We start from the raw sequence: 8,681 nt of genomic DNA, 5'->3' as shown, positions 1-8,681 counted from the left end.
CAACACAAAGTGATTTTGCTTCATGATAATGCACCATCACACACAGCAAAACTGGTCAAGGAAACGATTGAGGCGTTTAGTTGGGAAATACTTTCGCATGCGGCTTATTCACCAGACTTGGCTCCGTCCGATTACTATTTATTTGCATCGATGGGACACGCACTTGCTAAGCAGCGCTTCACTTCTTACGAAAATATACGAAAATGGCTCGATGACTGGTTTGCCTCAAAGGAGCAACAGTTTTTTTGGCGTGGCATCCACAAATTGTCAGATAGGTGGGAAAAATGTATAGCTAGCGATGGGCAATAATTCGAATAAAATATTTTTTATCATTTTCATAGAATAAACGTGTATTTTCTATACAAAAATTCCGGTTTCATATTTACATACCTAGTATATATAAACAGAAAAGAATATCACTCAATTAATACTCAGCTAGTAAGTTGGAATAATTTTAACATTAACTTGTATACATATGTACGTGAATGTTAGTGAGTAGATGAGTAATTGGAAAAATAAAATAAATGTATATGTTACAATTATATACTGTACTTTATTACAGATTTATGACTGGTGGTTAAAAATAATGAATATTAATGCATGCTACCCTGGTGGTACTCACGATACGTACATTTGAAATAATTCAAATGTAAAAAATACGATAATTCATTTGTATAGGCAACATCCAAACAGTTTTCATCTACTAGGTAAGATATATAAATAAAATTGGAAGTAAAGATTAAATATTACATTCTTACATTAAATTGTTTTTGATTATAGGTGATTCGGGATACTCTTTAAGACCTTGGATGATGATTTCTATAAAAAATCCAGCTAAAAACAATCCAGAAGCAGCATATAATAAGAAGCAAATGAAGTGCCGCTCATTAGTAGAACAGTGTAATAGAATATTGAAAATGCTTTAGATGCCTGCTAAAACATAGAGTACTGCACTATTCTCCGCCAATAGCATCCAAAATTATCTACATATGTGCTGTATTGCATAATATTTGTATAAATAAAAATGTTCCAATGCCATTAAACTTTAATGAAGCTGAAGAATTAGATTTTGGAATTTATGTGGATAAAAATAACATTGAAAACGAAGAACATAATGCATGTGAAAGAAATATCCAGATTTGAACCAGATTTAGCAGCTAGTAGATTAAAACAACGGTAGATGATAATAAATTATTTTTCTTAATTGTATTAGGAGCATGTAGAAATAAACCCTTTTGTGCTACCAAACATTTATTTTTATAATTTGAAATAAAAATAGTACAACATAAAACCAATTGTCGGATTTTTTATATTACATATAACATATTTGTAACATTTAATAATTATGACATTAAAAAAACAATGAGAAAAAGTAATTAAATTTATAAAATCAGCAGTCAGCGGCCATCAATGAAATATTATGTTGTCTACACAAATTACATGGTGATTACTTTGCATTGATCCATATCAACTAAATGTATTGTATCGTGTTATTTATTCAGTGGATATATTTCTGTGATATTCGCTAATTGTTGGTTTTGTACAATATTTTTTTTCAATACAAAAATAAAAACAAAATAAAATAACACATTTTTATATATTAAATCAGAGCTCGGCAAGTGATGCACTTTCCAGCCAAGAAGGCTCTCTCTTACATTCCCTTTGCCTTGTTGCCCCGCAAACAGCGTATGAATTGCATGAGCATCGAGCAACTTGTACTTTGCGCACAAAGCAACAACGCAAGGGAAACATCAGGCGGAACCTCTCTAAAATCGGCTGAAAAATGCATCGCTTGCCGAGCTCTGTATTAAATAAACTATAAACACAGGAAGAATATTTTTTATACGTAAATATTTATTTTGTATGAAAAAACGTTGTTTTTTTTCTCGAATTTACTCCATCTTATTAATCTCATCTTACAATTAAGCAATCACAAGTTTAAGAAATCATAATTGTTGCAATCACATAGACATCAAGAATATACTTTAATTGTATTATAATTATATTTCTTCTATAGTTATTGTGTTATAAGGAATAACAATATACAATATCTGTGTAGTACTTTCTATTAAGACATATTGCAATTCTCTATACTTTGAGCTATCCTTTCCTTTGCTTGTACAGATCTTTTCATATATTTTAATTTTACGTCATAATATTCTTTTTTTAGTTTAAATGTTTTTTTATAAATTGTCACGGTTCTCGTGGTAGTGGTCGAACCGTTACGAGATCGAGCGAACGCTCGTGACACCGAACGGCGGTGGATGAGCTTGCCGGTGTCCACGGGTTCTTTCGACGCTGGGCGCGGGTGTCGGTTCGTGAGTGTGCGTGTGAGTGCGCGTGTCGTGTAAACTAAAACAAAATAATTTATTCTGGTATGTTACTCTGAGTCGGTGTCTAACGCGAACTTAATTCTAAACGCGAACTTATATCTAGACGCGAGCTTATATCTAAACAAGAACTTATTCCTAGTGCGGGCATCCGGGAACGGCGGCGACGCAGTCGGATGTATTCGGACTCGCGGCGATTCGGTCGGTCGCGGTGCGGACGGTATCGCGGCGGGTCAACGCGGTTATGATTGCGTAGGTCAGTCGCCCTGGGAGCGACGCGGCGTCGGGCTACTAGGCGATCGGAGACGATCCGGCGGTCGGGGAGTCCAGAGCGCAGGACAGAAACGGTGAGCTTGCCACCTCTACGCCCCTCGGTTGGCGGGAACGTCTCGATAATGGAAGGCTTCGAGGGAGGATAAGCGCACCTTTCCTCATGGTCGTGTCTCCAGGAGGCTGGGAGTCAGGAGCGCTTGACAGAGGCGGTGAGCGCGCCACCTCTAGATCCCGAGATTCCTGGAGCGGATCGGTTGCGAGGCACTACACCCCGAGATGATGAGCGCACCTTTCCCAGTTGTAGCGGCCTCAGGATGGCCGATGAACAGACCGACTGGGAGTCAGCAAGGCGATCGCGCTCGTGAGAGCAGCCTGAGTACTGGTCCCTTGTCGTTATCGCGCTCGGCTTTTATACCCGGTTCGCGAATCTTGCACGTACGCCGTTTCCCCCACTCGAGGGAACAATCGGCGGTTGTGTTTGGAGATTTATTTGGCGCTTTGCGCCTGGTTTTACGACCCAACGGATGTTCGGTCAGGTCGTTGTGACGAGGTTTTAAACGCCTCGTTACAAAATATTATTCAATTTTGTTGACACTTCAAGTGTCAATGTGCATTTTGTAATACCTTTTTATTCGTCATTTTTTTTCTTCTGAATTCCAGTTTTGTTCTGTTCACAAAAATTTATATTAAATATCGTTCCACTGTCCTGAAGGGCTTCACTTACTGTGCAAGAAAATTAATTTGTATCTACGTCATTACTGCGTATTTCTGTTTATTTATTTTCCTTTTTATTTAATAATTCATTATTATTGTTTTCTGTAACTATTATTCTTTCTCGGGAAACTGCCTTATTGTGTTGACTATTAGAATATGTAGAAGGAATAATTTTTGAGAAAACATTCTTCTCATATTCCTCTAAGTATTCTCAGTATTTCCAGTGGATCGTTCTGTAGAAGAAAAATAGATTATGTTCAGTAAAAATTATATGTTATTACTCCTATAATATACATAAGCATATATATTTATAATATATATAAGTAAAATATTTTAGTTATAATTAAAATATAATATATTTGATACCTATCTTACTTTACTAGTTAATATAAAATTTACGTTATTAGTTAATATAAATATTTAGAAATATGTGTAATGTTCTATGTTAAAACTTACTTCTAATTCTTGCAATGCATTTACAGTCGACTCTTCTATATCAGGATGCCTATAAATATTAGTTGGACACATGACATTAAGAAAATGTTTTTCTTCTGATGTCAACATTTCGACAGTTTGTTTACCATCTTCTGTTGCTGCCATAGATTGTCTTATCGCGCTTTGCTCCTTTTTGCTCCGCGATTGTAAATCATGCCAACACTAGAAGTTTTTTATTGAGATTAAAATATTAAAATCAAAATATTAGTACTAATTATACAAACTATTTGAAGTTCCTCATACATAAAAAAATATTTAATATACAGAATTGTTTTGTGAATATAGAAATATAGCTTACTTTACGCCAACCTTTCCAATCTTTTTTAACGCTGTTAACTGCATTTCAAAATTTGTAATTTTATTCCATAAGCATATAGAATCTTTCAAAGTATAAGATGCTGTAATCTTTGTTTTTAATAGTTGTAGATGCTTTTTTAAATACTCTATTAATAGCGTCCTCTGTTCATTGGTTATGTTTGCACATCTTTTTTCTTTTTGCAAACTATCTATCTGCAATAAAAAATAACATTTACATAAAAAAGTGATTAAGGTCGAGTTATACCTCAATTTTATTTTTACTTTAAACAAAATTTAAAACTTTAAATTTGTTGTACCAAGGCAAACCCAACATTTAAAATGCTTCGATTTCGATTAATCTAATAACATAACTGCAAATTAAAATATTTTATATGATGTTTTTGTTTTGGTATGACAAATTTAAGGTTTAATATTTTGCTTCAAGCAAAAATAGCATTGATGTAACTTAAAATATATTATTAGTAATAACATTTTGTATTTCATTTTGTAAGTTATATAACATGACATACTCTCGATGTTGACAAATATTTATTCAAAAAACAAACAAAGAACTCAAAAAAATTAAATTTAAAAAAATATATAAAAGGGCTAATTTGAGTTCAAGCACAGATGTAATAGTGCTATTATATCATATAAATAAAGCCTTTCTTGTTTATGTTAGGAAATAGAGAAATCCTTTATTGAATATAACATAAATCATCAAACGTTTCGGCTCAATCGTGAACCCTCTTTAGTGATAATTACAATAAAATAAAATTACTCAAGGATTGTACAGAAAGAATTACAAAACGATGGTATCATGACTCGGGCGAAACAAACAGACCTCAATGTTCTTCTTGATATTAAAATCGATAAAAACGTTAAGAGAACCGTGATTTTACAGTAGATAATTTGATCCAAAAATTATGATATGTCCGTCATAACTCTAAACATTAAAAAATCTAAAAAAACAAAAATAAGTAAGAATTGTAATATCAATAAATAAAAATAAATATTTAATAATTATCACTGAAGAGGGTTCACGATTGAGCGGAAACGTTTGATGATTTATGTTATATTCAATAAAGGATTTCTCTATTTCCTAACATAAGGAAGGCTTTATCTACCATATAATATATGGTATATCATATAATAGCACTATTACATCTGTGCTTGAACTCAAATTAGCCCTTTTAATATATATTTTTTAAATATTTATTCATAAGTATAAAAAAAGTTACAAATTACGTTTTTCTATAAAATTCTAACCTATATATTATAAATTATAAAATACATCGTTTATTAAGATAAAAAAAGATTTCGTGAGTACGTTATTAAGAAAATATAAATTTTATAATAAAAACATTTTTAAAATTTTAATAATTCTAATTATTTATATAATAAATATTGAAATTTAATATGATACATTACCTTTTCCATCAATCCGTTTTATTAATCCATTGTATCGTATTTTTAGTCAATGTTTGCAGGAAATATGTATGTTTTCCGATGTTGCTAAACGTAGTTGAACGCAACGAAAAGCGTATATACTCCCAACTGCGAATACTAGACAACGTTCAAGAATACCATGACAGAAACGTATGCGTATTTTTACCGTTCGCGACGTGCGTATACGTAAAGTTGCATATAGATTCAAGAATAGGGTCCCAGATGTTTCTCAATACTTCATGCTAACGGCTGTTTTGTCCCGTACCGGCTCCACTCAGACGTATTTGCTGAACACATCGATAATCGTGAGCAAATAAAAGTAGTCATCATCGTAATTCTTGAGATTGCGAAGCTCGATCAAATCGGCTTCTCACACGTCGTCGATATTCGTCACGTTGTAGTGTAAGCGGGCAAATTTGCGTCGTATTGGTCTGTGTAGTGTGTACGCATCTTGTGATTCGAGTCATCTAATAATTTCGTTTCGATTGAAATCCGGTTCGGCGGCGTGTGAAAGATTTTTCACGGCGGAGTATCTCGCATAATGCACTAAATTATAGTATAATTTTTCCAGCCCCGTCACTCCAAAAGGTTCCAATCAAACAATCTTTTCTTCCTTGCGAATTTAGAATTTCTGTCACTCACGCGCGTTTTATTCTTTTTGTTGCTGCTGGATATAAACACCTCGTTGTCCCGTTCCTCTTCGAAAGTTGTCTCACCGGATCCACATTTACCGGCCGATACCCTCGTCTCGGAAAAAGATACATTTTTACGCGACGATGGGTCTTCGAGGATATATGCGCTACTGTCCAAAGGTTCCATGAGATTTCAATTTAACAATCGCTTCTTCCTCGCGAGTTTGGAATCGCGATCACTCTCGCGGGTTTTGTTTTTGTTGTCGCCGGATATAAACGCAGAGTATCCTTCATCGCCGCGCTTATCTTCGAGCGATGCTTCGTTGAACTCGTTATCCATTCGCACTTTCGCTCTTGGAATAGGGGTGCTATTATGTGGCGCTAAATTGTCAGGAATAGAAATGCTATCGTGCAAAGTCGTTTCTTCGGCGAAAATCTGACGAATGCTCTTCTCTCGTAATTCGCGATTTCCCACAAATTCGGGAGGAGTAGCTATATCGCGCAACAGTTGAGCGAATCGACCTCTCCCCACCACTTTTAAGCGCCCAAAAAAAAGATTCTATTATTTAGCAAAATCCACTTAATTCTAAAGGATTCTTCGCTTATATACGGCCTCAAGAAGATACTCTAATATCTAGAGGAATAACCTATAACTTTAACACATTCGATTTAAAAATGCAATCCTCTTAATATTAGAAGAATTTCCACTTTTTATAAATCTAATAATATACTTATTTATAACATAAAAACTTAAATCATAAAGTTAGGTATATAATTTATACCTGATCTAACCTAAATCTAACCTAAATGTTCGAAACAGTTCTTTCCACAAAAACACGCGGTTACATGCGTCGCAGCTGATCGCTTGTCTAGCTTCTCGGCGGCGCGCCGAGATATTGCGGGCATGTGTTTGACCACCGGTGACCCGTTACATACCGAGCACGGTAACCTTTGTTACAGGGAACGCAATAATATTAGCCGAGGAGGCTTTTAAATTTAAAATAGGTTTACAATGTCGTGAACGCTCGTAATACATTTAATGTATACTTAGTTATATGAGAACGAGAGGCGAATGTCCGCCATACAACGGAGGGACTCCGTGACCGAAACTGTTGAAATTATAAACAATCGCGATATTTCCTAGTGAAAGAAGCTGTTGAAAACGTTCGATCTCAGGAATGTCGCAGCCCTCCTCGGATATAACTATATCGGCGTTCCTCGTTATTTCTTCGGCCAAATGTCTTTGTAACGCAGAATATGGGCGCCTTATATTATTCCATTTTTTGTGCAGTTCGCCAATGCATACTGTACCGCGTTCAAAATAAACCAGTGCGTACTGTATCGCAAATCACGACGATGGAGCGAGAGAGACACATGTTATTCCGATTATTTATATTTAAAATCAAGCGTTTTACTATATCCATGCGCGTTAATTTATTCGATCCTCCCCCCCTCCCTTCCCGAAGGTATTCCGACATTGTACACCGTAAGAAAACGTTCCGCAATATCGTGATCCCCAGCGCTCTGCGCTACTGAGCTTATGAGGCTCCAAATATCCTCATAAGTCAAGTCCCGCACCGAACGAAACAACAAACCAGCCGGTCCGCGTGTTAAATCCATCGAAGTGAAAGATAACTACACGTAATCACCCGCGTTACGGGAATTAACGGTGTAAAAATAGATTTCCCGGAATGCGTTTTCTAAATGACTAGCGATGTCGGAACCTTCGGCGGGCGGGATTTTTATACTCACCTCCCGCCCTAAGATATGAAAGTTTTTAAAACGTCGCGCGTTTTCCCTCCGTATTTCAATATAATAAATTTTACATTACGCACTCGTGAGGAGGCTTTTCCAGCATAAACTCCGGTAATTATCGGGTATAGGGGAGTCAGCTCCAATGACCTTGACCTTGACATATGTTGTAGAGGTCACCCTCCTGAGTAACTCTCAGAAAGTTTTAGCCATCGCTCGTTGTTCGTTAAAAAGTTATTAACAAAAGAAGCTGCATAAAATGAGTATAATTTTTGGACACTGTATATACAAAAACAATCGTATCGTTAACGAGCAATATCGAGTAATAACTGCAATATCGAACGACTAGCGGGGGGCTGCGTCCCCCGCACCCCCCCTCAAAACTAACCTAACCTACCTATCGTCACATTAACCGTCAGTCATTGTTTATTAAAGTGTTCAACTTTTGTGTTAATGTGACGATAGGTTAGGTTAGGTTAGATTTGAGGAGGGGTGCGGGGGGCGTAGCCCCCTGCTAGTCGTTCGATATTGCAGTTATTATTCGATATTGCTCATTAACAGTACACAATATCGTTTTTATATATACAGTGTCCAAAAATTAGACTCATTTTATGCAAATTTTTTTGTTAATAACTTTTTAACGAACAACGAGCGACGGCCAAAATCTTCTGAGAGTTACTCAGGAGGGTGACCTCTACAACATATGTCAAGGTCAAGGTCATTGGAGCTGACTCTCCTA

General features: G+C 35.7%; 1 long non-coding RNA gene across 1 annotated transcript; it reads right to left on the bottom strand.

The window, feature by feature from the left end:
- Window positions 1-1,223: 1,223 nt before the first annotated feature.
- Window positions 1,224-8,157, bottom strand: LOC116843867. Its single transcript, XR_004377940.1, has 4 exons — window positions 5,541-8,157; window positions 4,111-4,322; window positions 3,774-3,974; window positions 1,224-3,550 (listed from the first exon to the last, which is right to left on the bottom strand). It is a non-coding gene; the product is annotated as an uncharacterized LOC116843867 (long non-coding RNA).
- Between the last annotated feature and the right edge of the window lie 524 nt (window positions 8,158-8,681).

This window comes from Odontomachus brunneus, unplaced genomic scaffold (genome assembly GCF_010583005.1).
Source record: "Odontomachus brunneus isolate Ranch 3 - 2012 unplaced genomic scaffold, Obru_v1 Obru_scaffold_003, whole genome shotgun sequence".
In the NCBI taxonomy this organism is placed as follows: Eukaryota; Metazoa; Arthropoda; class Insecta; order Hymenoptera; family Formicidae; genus Odontomachus; species Odontomachus brunneus.
Note: the sequence above shows the minus strand (reverse complement) of the source record. Positions and strands in the feature narration are given on the sequence as shown.